The sequence below is a fragment of the Capsicum annuum genome, chromosome 12, assembly GCF_002878395.1.
Source record: "Capsicum annuum cultivar UCD-10X-F1 chromosome 12, UCD10Xv1.1, whole genome shotgun sequence".
In the NCBI taxonomy this organism is placed as follows: Eukaryota; Viridiplantae; Streptophyta; class Magnoliopsida; order Solanales; family Solanaceae; genus Capsicum; species Capsicum annuum.
The window spans coordinates 98,476,150-98,491,117 of record NC_061122.1 but is presented as its reverse complement, the minus strand read 5'-3'; the positions used below and the strand labels follow the sequence as shown (position 1 = coordinate 98,491,117).

Here is a 14,968-nt window from a genome sequence, read left to right as displayed (position 1 = left end):
TCGTAACTAACTTCTTAATGTTGGACTGGAACTAAAATTAATATCATCTCCCAAGAATCAATCTAGCATAAATAATCATATGTAAAAAGCTCCTCAAGATCTAAATTATAAATTTATTGATGTAACACGTCTGCAAAGTCTACAAGGAGCTAATAGTAATCTTGGCCTAAGGTAGGACAGAGGAACCCACTTCTAATCCCCAAAATCCATTCTAAGGTAAATTTTACACTAAACTAGGTAATGTATCTAATTTCATTACTAAATATTAAATAAGTCACAGTTTAGCCCTAAGAATGCAATTCTACCTAAGAAATGAGTAGCGAAGTAAATCATCCCTAATTATGGACCTTAAATTAACTATTTAATCAAATTCATGCTAAATATAATTCCAATTCCTATATTCCAACACATATCTAGCACAATATCATATACGTACTACTATTTAGACCAATCTATAATAAAATCAAACCTAGCCTAACTTGACGTTAAATAAAGCATGGTGAAATTTGCTAAATCATCAATTTCCACTTTCAAGAAGCATGATTCCACACTATAAAAATGGTTATATAATACTAAATATGAGAAGAAAGGTACCATATTGAATTTTTGTGCTTCGAATTAAAAATTATTCCATGTGGGTCTGCTTGTGAAATCACACATTTGAAACTGTCACCATATCTCTCTACACTTAAGGAACATTTATTATTAAGAATGGGTAAATTTTGAGCTCAAACTATGCCTCAATCTACTCAACAGGAATCTAGGGATTTTGGGAATAAATTGAAGAATTAACTAAGAATTTAATGGAAACTTACCTAGGTTTTGGTGAAAAAATGAGTAATTAGAGCTTAAAAACACCCTAAATACTCCTAATAATATTTCTCCAAATTTTTTAAACCCTCTAGGATTTTAACTCTTGATACTTGTGAGAAAAATGGGAGAAAATTAGTCTAATGAGGCATTTAAGGGCCTCTCAGGTGCCTCTTAAGAATCCACTTGACTACTTAAGCGGTCACCTCTAAAGAGGCCAAGTACCACTTAAGTGGTACCCACGAGATATGTCCCTTTCTCTAAAGCAGACAAAGAGCCACTTTAGTAAAACACCTTGGTTTCTGTACCTTAGAAAATTTCCTATAATTCTTATCTCTGAACTCAATATTACTCATGGGTACAATCCATATTTTGGTGTATGTATGGTATGGTCCAGTCGTATACTAACCAGTGTTGGTTGGTGGGATGGATTTTATTAACTAGTTTGGGTACGACTTAGTGGTATGAGTTGTATTGATGGTTACGAATCATTTAGTTCCTTAACTTAATATTCGACTTGGTTACTTAGGATGGATCTGAGTATGAGTGTCTCACTATGAGCCGTAAGCCAGGGTATGAGTCATACCCAGGACTCATATGGTGGAAAGTATCTGAATCTTTCTTGGGTTTAAATCTCTCAGGGGTATGGGTGAAAGGTATGGATCGTTTACTCTGAATACATTATTACTGGATGAGTCTTACACTATACATCAATTGATCTAAAGTTTGAGCTTAGGGTACGAGTTGAGGGTACCACTCGTATCAAAGGGTACTACTCATGTGGGTCAATCATAACCGTATGATAGGATTTTGGTACAACTTAAGTAAGGGTATTCTGGATATTTCCCCACTTATCCTAATAAGGACCCAGGACTTCTAACCTATATGGAAGGTTATATATCCTATTATTCCATTCATTAACACTTAGAAACTCTTCTAAACACTCTAAAATTCTCTCAAAAACTTTTGGGCAAGGAAATCTAGGGTTTCAACTAGAGGATTGATTTGGGGATTGTCTTGGTGATTTATTTCAATCATCATCTTAGTTTAAGGAATGTTCTCTTCCCTCATTATTAATTCTAACTAAAGTCATGGTTTTTATAAATGTTTTTATGATTTGATTAATTGTATGATTTTTGTTTTCAAATATGATTTGGGGTTTTTGATACTAAATAGTTGGTTATGATTTCCCATGGTTTTAATTATTATTTTATATGCCTTAATGGTGTTTTTGGATAATTGGATTGTATGGTAATAGTTTAATGGTAATTGGAATTGGTTCGATCATATTATACCCCCAATGTGTTTGACAAAATTCTTATAAATATATGTTCATTGCATTGACTACTTTTACCAAAACTCTTGTTTGTTTTAAAGATTAGTAAAGGAATTAAGCATGGTTTAAATGGCTTGGAATGTTAAATGGATAATTATTATGCTTCAGAGGCACATAGAATTCCCCTGTGGTTTAATATGGTATATGAAAGGTCATTTGAAAGTCCCCTTAAACCTATATATGGTTGGATATGAATAATAATTGCAAGTAAGGATTGCTATGATGATACCAATATTAATGGCCTTGGTTAATAAAAGGATAATGGTTTGGTTATCTGAAAATTGGTTTTTAATTAGGAAAAAATGGCAGGAGGTGTGTTAAGTCGTGGAAGGTAGAGGTCCACGGGTACCAAAACTTGAAACTCATATTTGCTGATATGAATTTAGTCTTGGTGACCATGTGCATGATATCACACTATATTTGGGGGATGTACTAGTCATCCTAAGGTTCTCTTTCTTGGTCACGTGGCTACACGCATTGAGGGCCTTTCATCAAGGGGAGCTGAACCCATATTGCTAGTGGGTGATTTAGGACGGCAAATATACATAGCCCAAGTAAAGGTTTTAAAGGCATGCTAAACTCGGTCCCTTTTCTCGATAGGGTTATATATATGTATATGTATGGTGGTGTTCTTATGGATGGTTTTACTTGATTTTATAAATGGCATTATTTTATCCTTACCCTGAGATCATGCTATCGGTCACTCGCTAACCCTATCGCTAACCCTATCTACTAGTGGTTGTATACCCATACTATATAGAAACCAACCATTCTACTCCTCCAACATAGTGACTAACTCAGGGACAACATTAGAACTAAAGTGGTAAGCTTTCATCTTTTCAAAAGGCTCAATTTCATGTTATGAACATTTTTAGATACTTTGATTTTATTTTGGATATTGGTTTAGGATTTGGTTGGGGGTATATCCCAACAGGATTGTATTACTCTTTTGGTTAGAGGCTTTGTGGCACTTCTATAGGTTAGAATGGGCAGGATCATATTGGTGTCAGCTTTGGCATTGGAATAAACTTGGAGGCTGGAACCATCGGACTTAATTTCTCACTATTCCATCCTACTTCATTTTGTAATTAAATATATCATGTTTTGGAACATCCTTAGTTATGGACAGATTTATAGCCCTTATTTTGTTATGGTTTTGTATGGTTGGATTATTGGTATGGGAAGGTTGGACTCGATTAGGTCAGTCACGGTCATCATATCATCCCATAGTCTTTATGTGAGTTGTTACACTATCTTGTTACATGCTTAAAATTTAGCCAACTCAGGACAGGCGGCTGGAGGTTGGGTTGGATAATAAGGGTAGTCTCCGATCCTGGTCGAACTTGGGACACCTATTATGACAAGGCCCCAGGATGGTTCATGTTAAGTTGGTATCAGAGTTTAGGTTTATGGTCAACTAGGAGTACACAGAGCCATGTCGAGTACAGTCTCTTTTAGGGATCTTTAGCGTTCCACACTCATAAGGGAGAGGTTATAAGGCATTTAGAAATATTTAAATCTCTTGGTATTCTATTTTTAAGCTTGGAGTCTCAATCCTGGAATTTTCTCTAATCCTTATTTGTTTGTTTTTCAGATCATGCCTTGTAGATTTGAAAGACAAGGAAATTACTTTATCCCATCTGGGGGTAATGCTGAAGGGATGCATCCTACTTCTAAGGTTCATCTTTGGTCTCACGACCCTATCCCTAATAGTTCTAGAGTTCCATCGGTTGGTACTAGTCCTCCTTAACGTGAGGTGCTAATGTAGTATTCTATTAGTCTATTCATGTTATTGCTAATTTTGTTGTTGCTCAGGCTGTGCGGGATGTGTCTGAGGCTTTGTCTGCTGAGGGCATAAGGGTTGGCTAATTTATGAAGATGAGTCCTCCAACTTTTTTTAGAGTGAAGATGGAAGAGGATCTACAGGGCTTCCTAGATAAAATAGAAATGATATTTTGGGTGATGTAGGCTACCAATGTGGAGGAGGTAAACTTTGCAACTTATTATCTCAAAAAGGTTTCATATAAGTGGTATGATGAGTGGGATAGGGATAGAGGAGATGTGGAGGAGTCATCCTTATAGAATTCCTTCTCTAGTGCTTTTATGGATTGTTTCTTTCCCTAAGAGTTGAGTGAAGCAAAGATGGAGGATTTTGTGAACCTCAATTAGGGGAGAATTTTTGTCAAGGAATATTCCTTGAATTTTCACTAATTTTCAAGGTATGCTCCTGATTTGGTGGCTAACATGCGGGATAGAATGAGAAAGTTCACTTCTAGGTTAAATCAGGATCTAATTTTGGAGAGCAAGATTGCCTTGGTGATTAAGGATATGGACATCTCTAGGTTGAATATTCATATATTATAGGTAGAGGATGAGAAGAGGAAGCAAGTGGAGTTTGGGTATAGGCAAGGTAAGAGGAGCAAGTTTTCTAACCAGGGAGGTGCTGAATCTCAGGGTGGTTGGGATGGTGGAAAATGGAAGAAAAAGAAGTGAGGGAGTTTTGGTTCCTACTCTTCTACTTGTGCTCCTTACTATTCGGGCGACAAGCGTCATCATAGTGGTGATAATTTCCAGGCACAAGGCACCTAATCTCAGGCAAGCAAAGGTTTATCAGTTTTTTATGCCCTCCTTGTCGGTTCTATGGTCGTTCTCATTTGGGTTATTATGATTAAAGGAAGGAAAAATGCATCAAGTATGGCTAGCTAGGCCATCGGCTCAGGGATTATCCAGTTAATAAGGTTGCTATGGGGGCAAATAAGATTGTTATGGCTTCACCTTCTGCTCTTACACCTAGTGGTGTCACATCTACTTCTATTACTTCTCTTGGTTCTTGTGTTGGTTGGAACAGGTTGTGTGCTTTGGCATCTCTACTATAATTTTAGGCATCACCTGATGTTGTTACTGGTTCATGACATATATTGTTTGCTTGATTCAAGGTCTACACTCTCCTATGTGACTCCTTATGTGGCTATATCTTTTGGTTTTGATTCAAAAGTTATTTCAGATCCTTTTTCTCATCCTACCATAGTAGGTGACTCGGTTATTTCTAAGAGGGTCTATAGGGGGTGTGGTATCAGTTGTTGGCAAATAAAACTTGGTGCATCTATTTGAGTTGGGTATGGTGGATTTTTATGTTATTTTAGTGATGGACTAGTTACCCTCTTATTACACATCCTTGGAATGTCAGGCCCATAAGGTTATCTTTAGGTTTCCTGGTGAGTTGGTTATATAGTGGAAGGGTGGTTCTCTTACTCCTAGGAGGAGATTTATTTCTTATCTTAGAGCTCGGAGGTTAATCTCCAAAGGTTGTTTATCTTGGGCATATTTATATGTCCAAACATTGTTATATACCCATCTTTGGACTTGTTTTGAGAATAAAATTATGCTAATAATATTGAATTGTAAGCTAAATTGCGTTTTATGGCTAACCGATGTGATTAGAGATATAGGGTAAATTTACCATGAATTTGGAAGAAAGTCGGATACACATCATAAAGATGCAGAAGACCATGTGGATCAAAGTAAAAAACTTATGGAGATGCACGAGAGTAAGAAGGAAACAAAAGATTTGAGGATTGACAAAACCAAAGAGAGAAACTGGAGAAAAATTCCAGTGATGCGATGCTATCTCAACGCATCGCGTCGACTGGCAATATGTGTGCCTTAGCCAAAATTTGAAAAACAATTTCCAGTGCATCGATGCAAAGTCAACGCATCGCGTCGATGCATAATTTCTGTGCCTTAGAAAATTCTTTTTCTACAACTTCCAGTGCATTGACACGATATCAATGCATCTCGTCGATGCTTAAAGTTTTGACACTTAGCCAAATTTTGAGGAGCAAATTCCAGTGACACAACGCGATGTCAACGCTTCGCGTCGTGTGGTAAAGAACTTGACTTAGTCTGGTTTTTAAAGATGAATTCCATTATGGCAATGTGATGTTGACATGACGCGTTGGATATGGCAATGTAATTAGCGATGCATCGTGTCATGGCTTCAGACCTGGTGAAATTTCCCCAACTATGAAAAGCACACGTGAGCACAATATCAAGGTTTTTTGGCAAGCATAGCAGCGACAGAAAAGCATAGAATTCTTCTTTTTAGGGTTCTTATTATTTCTGTTGAACTTCTTTACCTCAAGACTAATTTTGGGTTTGATTAATTACTTGTTTTTTATGTTTAATTCAAACATGAGAGGCTAAATGCCCTTGTTCTGGGGTTGAGGTCAAGAACATGATTACTCTTTGATATTCTTCATAGTAGTTTCTTTTAGGATTATCAGCTGGGTTGTTCTTAATTTCTTGTGCTTACTATTTTAATGATTGGCCGCCATTAGAATAAATTTATATTTCTATGTAAATCCGAGAGGAGAATCATAGATTGGAACAAGGAAATTAAGGAGCAAGGTTCTAACCCTTTTAAAAAATAAGGGGTTTGAATTAGCATCTAGGATAGGGATATACCTAGAAGCCTTATTTGGTTCAATTGCAAGAAGATAACTTTATGAATCTAGAAGAATTTTTGTATCTCTGTGGGAGTCGTAGCTACAATATTCAATAGATAAAAGATTTTAGGTCGGGAGACCAAGATCGTTGTCTAAACCTTGCAAACCAAAAACTCAATAACAAATTAGACTACTATAAGAATAGAGATTTGTATGATTGTTCGAGAAGCCTCAACCCTAGAATTCTTATCATAACTGTTTACAACAGTTTCTTGATTTGCTCTAGTCATAAAATTTTATTTCTTTTTTATTAATTACATTTTTATTCTCAATTTCAAGATCATTTTGATACTATACAAGACCTAATACTCATTTGCTGAAATTAAAAGTTGGTTAAATTTCTAGTTGCTTAGTCCTCTTGGGAACGATATCTGATTGTCTAAATCACTATATAACTTATACGATCATGTGCAATTGCGTATGCGTCTGAGTCGCAATAAGTTTTTGGCGCCATTGCCGGGGACTAATATAATTAGTAAATTAATAAATTTTGATTTTTGATATTAAGTTTAAGTGTTAACAACTTAATCTTAGCAGCTGAAGTTTTACAGGCTTGGCTAAATCCAGGACTGGTGAGAGAAAACGAGTTGGTAAAGCCTTTTGCAGAACCATAATAGATCTTTCAATAAAGGCGAAGAATGGCTGAACAAAGAAATGAACCAACTGATCCAAATGTCGGAAATATTTTGCCTCCTATTATTCTAGTTGTTCCTGCTCAACAAGCTACTAGACCTGTTCATGAGGTGGCAATCCCACTCACGAACCATGTGAAGAGCAGTATTATAAAGCCCAAACTAGGAGGTCGATATGAATTAAAGCAGAATATGGTGCAATTGCTGAATTCAACGAGATAATTTCATGGCCTTTCACATGAAGATCGACAACAGCACATACAAACCTTCTTGGAAATAAGTGATACTTATATTCCTGAAGGGGTGAATTCTGATTATGTCAGATTGACACTCTTTCCTTTCTCCCTAATGGGGGAAGCAAAAGGTAGTTACATATTGAACCACCACTCTTCATCACTACATCAGAAGATCTAGCTTGAAAATTCTTGATTTGATTCTTTCCATCTGGGAAGACTGCACGCTTAAGGAGCGAGATCTTGAGTTTCAGACAAAAATAAGGAGAGAATCTCTACCAAGCTTGGGAGAGATTAAAGGGTATGCTCAGAAATTTCCCTCACCATCATCAGTCTAACGATGTTCTTATGCATACTTTCATGAAGGGATTGGAGTCAAATACAAAGAATATCTTGGATTTAGTAGCAGGTGGACAGGCTCTTGAGAATACATATGAAGAATGTACACACTACAGAATCGAATTTCACAAGGGAACCCTTAATGGCATACAGATTCGAAGAGTACTCCTAGAAAAGTTGCAAGGGTATTGGAGGTAGATCAATTCACCGCATTACAGGTACAGATTACAGTCATACATAATCATATGATTACTCAGCTTAATGACATAAAGTTGGGTGTTACACAACCAGCAGCCATAGCGAATTCAGTCCAACAGGTGAATTCTTGGTGTGAGGTTTGCAGAAGTGGTGAGCACATAGTAGATGCATGTTTTATTAATCCAGATTCTGTAGACTATGTAGAAAATGCAAATCAGTAGGGATGACAAAATTTTGGTAACACGTATAATCCCAACTTGAGGAACCATCCTAATTTCTCAAGGGGTTGGAATCAGGTGCAGAATGCAAATCAGCACAAGGGATAAATGCAACCAAATCAACAGCCAATCCAGAACAATCAAGCTACCATTGCTCAAACTGGCAATATGGAGGAATTAATAAAGAAGTTTATGGCTCAACAAGCATAATTTGTAACTGAAATTAAGACTCAACAGGCACAGCTTGTAGTTGAGTTGAAGAGTCAACAATTTCTTATGAGAAATCTAGATGCAGCTGGGTAAAATTGTAGGGGCATGGATTACAAGACCTCAAGGAGCATTACCTAGCAATATAGATACAAATACCAAGTAGGTATATACGATTACAATAAAGAGTGGGCTTCAAACTAAGGAGATAGTTCAGGAGCAAGTTAGTCCCATAATTAATGATGAGGGTGCTAAAGACAATACAGATTAACAAATTTAGGAAAAAGTGGAAATTAAAGTAATTCATATGGAGAAGAAGACTCTTCCGTTATCTTTTCCTTAAAGGGCAAGGAAGCATCAAGCGAAAGTGAGTTACAAAAAGATCTTAGATCTTCTGAAGTAGGTTCAAGTGAATCTTCCTCTTATTGACATTTTGTTGAGTGTGACAAAATACATCGAATACTTGAAGGACATAGTTTTGAATAAGAAATGGTTGACCAAATATTCTACAGTTGCACTTACTCAAGAGTGTACGTCCAAGATTCAAAATAAATTGCCCACAAAGCTTAAGTATCCAGGTAGTTTCACCTTGCAGATTACCATTGGATAGACCATTTGTGCACTTGGATTATGCAATTTGGGATCTAGGATAAATCTTATACCCATATCATAGTATCGGAAGATGGGTCTTGGGAGTCCCAAACCCACTACTATTATTTTACAGTTGGCAGATAGATCACTTGCTAGGCTGAATGGTATTTTTAAGATGTGTTGGTGCAAGTAGAATCTTTAATTTTTTTGGTGGATTTTGTAATTCTTGACTTTGAGGCTGATCCTGTGGTTCCATTTATTTTAGGATGACCCTTCTTAGCAATGGTACAGTCACTAATTGATGTAGCAGCCAGGAAAATAACAATGCGAGTGCATGATAAAGTAGATGTCTTTAATGTGTACAAGGCACTAAAACTGCCATCTATATATGAGGAGTTGTCATCCATATCAGTTATTAACCTTGCTTCGGATTGGCGGTTATTGTTGTTTGATGATCCATTAGAGTAAGCTTTGATGGGTCATGATATTTATGGAGATGTGGAAGCATTGAAATTGGTCTAGGTTATGAATTTGGCAGTGATTGAGATGAACAAAGTGCCTTCTAAGCCATTGAATAGGCCAATTGGTCCATCACCCAAGGCCTCAGTTGAAGAAGCTTAAGTATCTCCCTCCTCATTTACAATATGTTTTTCTTTGTGATCAAGATACTTTGCCTATTATTTTGTCTACAGAATTAACAAATGTACAGGTAAAGAAAGCTATAGCAGTCCTAAAGAGGAGAAGAAAGGTGATTGGTTGGCAAATATTTGATATTATAGGAATTAATCCAGTATTTTACATACAGAACATCTACATAGAAGAGGGTTACAGACTAAGAGTGCAGTTACAAAGAAGGTTGAATCCTATGATGAAGAAGGTAATCAGAAAAGAAATGATCAAGTGGTTAGATAGTGGTATTGTCTACCCAATTTTTGATAGCAAATGGGTGAGTCCAGTGCACTGTGTACCAAAAAAAGGATGGATGACCATGGTAACTAATGATGATAATGAGTTGATCCCCACATGTATGGTGACCGGTTGGAGGATCTATATTGACTATCAAATATTGAATAAAGCTACTCATAAAGATCACTATCCAATTTCTTTCATTGACTAAATGGTGGATAGATTAGTGGGACAAGAGTATTATTATTTTTTGTATGGGTACTCTGCTTACAATTATATAGTCATAGCATCAGAAGACCAAGAGAAGACTACTTTCACTTGTCCATATGGGACATACGCGTTCAGACGTATGCCATTCGGCCTATGCAATGCACCTACTACATTTAAGATATGTATAATGGCGATATTCTTCAATATGGTTGAAGACTTTTTGGTAGTATTCATGGATGATTTATCTCTATATGGTAATTCTTTTGAAAAGTGCTTGCAGAATCTTGACAGAGTTCTATCTCAATGCGAAGAGAAAACTTAGTGCAAATTGGGAAAAGTGCCACTTTATGGTTAAGGAAGGAATTGTCCTAGGCCATAAAGTGTCATGTCAAGGACTCGAAGTAGATAATGCGAAGGTTGAAGTGATTGAAAAGTTGCCACATCCAATCACAATCAAAGGAGTGCAGAGTTTTCTGGGACATGCAGGTTTCTATAGGCGGTTCATTCAAGATTTCTCAAGCATTGCAAGCCCCATGTGCAAATTATTGAAGAAAGAAGCCCAATTCAAGTTTGGGGCTAATTTCCAAGAAGCCTATGAAAAACTAAATAAGAAGTTGACTGAAGCACCAATTCGGATCTCACCAGATTAGGAGTTACTGTTTGAACTAATATGTGATGCTAGTGACATTGTTGTGGGAGCAATTTTGGGTCAGAGAAGAGATAAGGTATTTTGCTTGATCAACTATGCTAGCAAAGTATTAAATAATGCTCAAGTTAATTATATGGTTACAGAGAAAAAGATACTAGCAGTGGTGTACATATTCGACATGTTTAGATCTTACTTAGTTGGAACTAAGGTAATTTCATACTGATCATGCTGTTATTAAGTATCATGTAAAGAAGAAGGATGCAAAGCCTCGACTGATTAGGTGGATTCTACTACTTTAAGAATTTAATCTTGAGGCGTCAGATAGGAAAAGAGCTAAAAATCATGTTCCTGACTACTTGTCACAGCTGGAAAGTCAAAACCATAATGTTGATGACTCTCTTAGTATTAAGGAAAAGTTTCCTGATAAAAATTTATTGTCTGTAGATGTAGTTGAGTTCCCATGGTATGTTGATATTGTGAATTTGATAGATTGTGAGGTATACCCTCCTGATGCCACCACAAAACAAAGGAAGAAATTGCTCTATGATTCACGTGCCTATATTTGGGATAACTTTATCTTTTTAAGCAGGGTCCAGGCGGAGTTATTCATAGGCGTATCCCAGAGGCTGAATTTTCAAAGGTGCTTAAAGATTGCCACTCATCTTCTTATGTTGGATACGATGGGGGTGAGAGGACTGCTAGAAAAATATTGCAATCAAGTTTTCTCTGGCCTACATTATTTAGGGATGTAATTTCTTTTGTGAAAAATTGTGATCAATGTCAAAGGTTAGGTACTTTATCTAGGTATCATGAGATGCCCCTCGACAATATTTTAGAAGTCAAAGTCTTTGATTTTTGGGGGATCGATTTCATGGGACCATTCCCACCTTCAAAAGACAATCTATACATTCTTGTAGCGGTTGATTACGTTTCTAAATGGGTGGAAGCTATGGCTAGTCCAACTACTGATGCAAGGGTGGTGCTGAAATTTGAAAAGAAGAACATATTTTTCAGATTTGGTATACCTAGAGCAATAATTAGTGATGGAGGTACGCACTTTATCAACACTTTGTTCAAAAATTTTCTTGCTAAATATGGTGTTAGGCACAAGGTTTCTACTACATACCATCCCCAAACTAGTGGACAAGTTTAAGTGTCCAACCGAGAGATTAAGCAGATACTTCAGAAGACTGTGAATGGGTAGAGAAAAGATTGGGATAAGAAGTTAGATGATACACTTTGAGCCTACAGAACAGCGTACAAAATGCCCATTGGTATGTCCCCATATCGCTTGGTTTATGGTAAAGCATACCATTTTCTTATAGAGCTAAAACATCAAGCATATTGGGCTGTGAAAAAGTTGAATCTTGAGATGACTGCCACGGGGGAGAAACGGTTACTACAGCTGAATGAGCTTGATGAGTTTAGGCTTCACGCCTATGAAAATGCCAAACTATACAAGGATAACACCAAGAAATAGTATCATAAACAAATTCAAGAGAGACTATTTGAACTCAGACAACTTGTTTTGTTGTTAAATTCAAGGCTTAAGTTGTTCCCAGGTAAATTGTGATCAAAATGGTCAGGACCTTCTGAGGTGGTGTGAGTGACACCTCATAGAGCTATAGAGTTTTGGAATAAAGAGAAGACAGAGAAGTTCCTGGTGAATAGATAGCGTGTAAAACATTATTGGGTTGATCATCCGAATAAGCACAAGGAGTCCATCACCTTTGCTGAGGGGTAGAACTGAGCTAAGTCATGCCACAACGTAAAATAAGGCATTGTGTGGGAGGCAACCCATAAATGTTATGTAATAGGTACTTTAATTTTTAGTAGTTGAAGAACAAAAAGAAAGATACAAAAAGCTGAGTTGTGCCACGACAAAAATAAGGCGCTAGCTGGGAGAAAACCCACTTTTACTTACATGATTTTATTGTTTTTGATTGATATGCAGGAATGAGAACCTTGGTGGAGAAAGATAAGATTGGAATATGATTAACATGGTTCTTTGAGTAAGTAAATAGGCGATATATGGTAAGAAAAAGGTAAAAGGTAAGAAAAATGCATTAAAATATGGGAAATTTAGCCTTAGAAATTTTTTTAAGTGCAATTAATCGACGTTATCTTGGCGCGTCACGTCAAAGTACATAAATCTTACAGTTAGAAAAAATTTCTAAAGCTATTTCCAGTGAACTAATACAATTCTAACGCATCGCGTCAATCCTATCAACGCGGTAAGCCTCGCGCCATGGTGGTTGGCATGCAAGCAACACTTAGACTAATTTTTTTATGATACTTCCAGAGAAGCGACGCGAACAAGACACGTCCCATCAATTCTCCAATGCGATATATGATGCATCGCATTAACCGTTCAATTCTGGGTGCCCTCTATATATATGACCTTAACTCATTCCATATTTCACTCTAACCCTAGCGCCGCCGCCGCCCCTAAATTCCCTTAATTTAAAAATTAATTTTTATTCTTGTGGTATATAATTCATCCTTCATTTTATCTTCATTAAGTCAAAGGTAAGTCTTGTACCCTTTATTTACTTAAAGTTGTTTTATGTGGTAAATAATGATTAGGATGCTAAATAGTTAGTGATGACGGTCATGAACTTGTTTTGATTTGTGGACTTGAGATGATAAATGGCATATTTAGGTGAATTAGTGACAATAATTATGTAGATTGAGGGTTTTATTTGAGCTATGACTTGTCGATCAGTAATGGTGTTAGTATTGCATTCATCCCGACCTGAGTTGTCGATCGATCACTCTGAGTTGAAATAAGCTCTTATTAACTTAATGTTAATATAGTAACTAAATTAATTTAGGTGTAACTAGGGATAAATGAGCTTATAGGGTCAACTACAACTGCAATTGAGTCGTTGCAATTGCATGGTGTTAGTATTGCGTTCATCTCGAACTGAGTCATCGATCGATCACTCTGAGGTGAAATAAGTTCTCATTAACTTAATATTAAGATAGTACATAAATTGATTTAGGTGGAACTATGGATGAATGAGCTCACAGGGTCAACATTAACTTCATCGAGTCTTTGCAATTGCATGGTGTTGGTATTGCATTTATCCCGATCCGAGTCATCGATCGATCACTCTGAATTGAAATGATTTCTTATTAACTTAATATTTTAAAAAATATATCTTTTGAAATTGTTAAAATTAATTAAGATCAATTTGGACCAAACTAACAATATCAAAACTTGTCATTCTTTTCCAAAATTACAAATCAACCCATACAAATAATAAATTTACGGGAAAAAATTTTTCTCATTTTAAATCTCAAGTTCTCACTCCTTTCTCTCTCTCTCTCTCTCTTAACAGTACAGACAACAACTACACAACATATTGCTCAACCCCTAAAAATAGATCAATTTTCTTCCTATTTTCGACCACATAGTTTTTATTTTTGACTTTATTCTTGCTTGTATCCATTGTTTTCTCTGTCTTCACATGTAACAGAGTTCGAGATGAGTTCTACATTTTTTCTTTATTCTAAAAATTAGGGCTTTTTAGTTAATGATAAAAAAAAAGACTTTTAGTTGTATTATATTCGAGAATGGGTTAACAATTTTGAGTTTTGATGCTAAAAAAGTTGGAAGCACCCGAGCAAACCCTAGTTTTTGTCTCAATGTTTTGTTGACTGTCGTGATATTGTTGGATAGTATTTGTGGTGGTTTTGGTGGATGTTGGTGGTGGTGTCGGTATTTATGTTTTCAGTGGTGTTTTCGGTGGTCTTGGTGTTAGTATTGGTGGCATTGGTGGCGGCATTGGTTATGGTATTGGTGGTCCATCTATTGCAATAGGTGGAAGATCTGTTGGGAGATATTAAAGATGTCTTCAAATGGATTCTCCATCTATTCCAACTAATGGGTTATCCGTTGGAGTATTTTTTTGTAATGTGGCCTAGAATAATTATTGAAATTTGTCTTACCTTTTTTGAAAAAAATATGCAGACATCAAATGCAATATATTTTTTATTTTTTATTGTTTTTAGTTAAAATATATCTCCCAAAAGAAAAGAAACTAAAAGTGGATCAACTTCTGACCACCTAACAAAAAATGCTAGAGTACAGATAGATTCGGAGGAATTTCCTGAACAATCTGAGTCAGG

The 14,968-nt window shown here is 36.3% G+C and overlaps 1 non-coding gene across 1 annotated transcript; it reads right to left on the bottom strand.

Annotated features, from left to right (window-relative positions):
• Nucleotides 1-7,741: 7,741 nt before the first annotated feature.
• Nucleotides 7,742-7,848, bottom strand: LOC124889868. The gene has a single exon (XR_007048781.1). It is a non-coding gene; the product is annotated as a small nucleolar RNA R71 (small nucleolar RNA).
• Nucleotides 7,849-14,968: the final 7,120 nt, after the last annotated feature.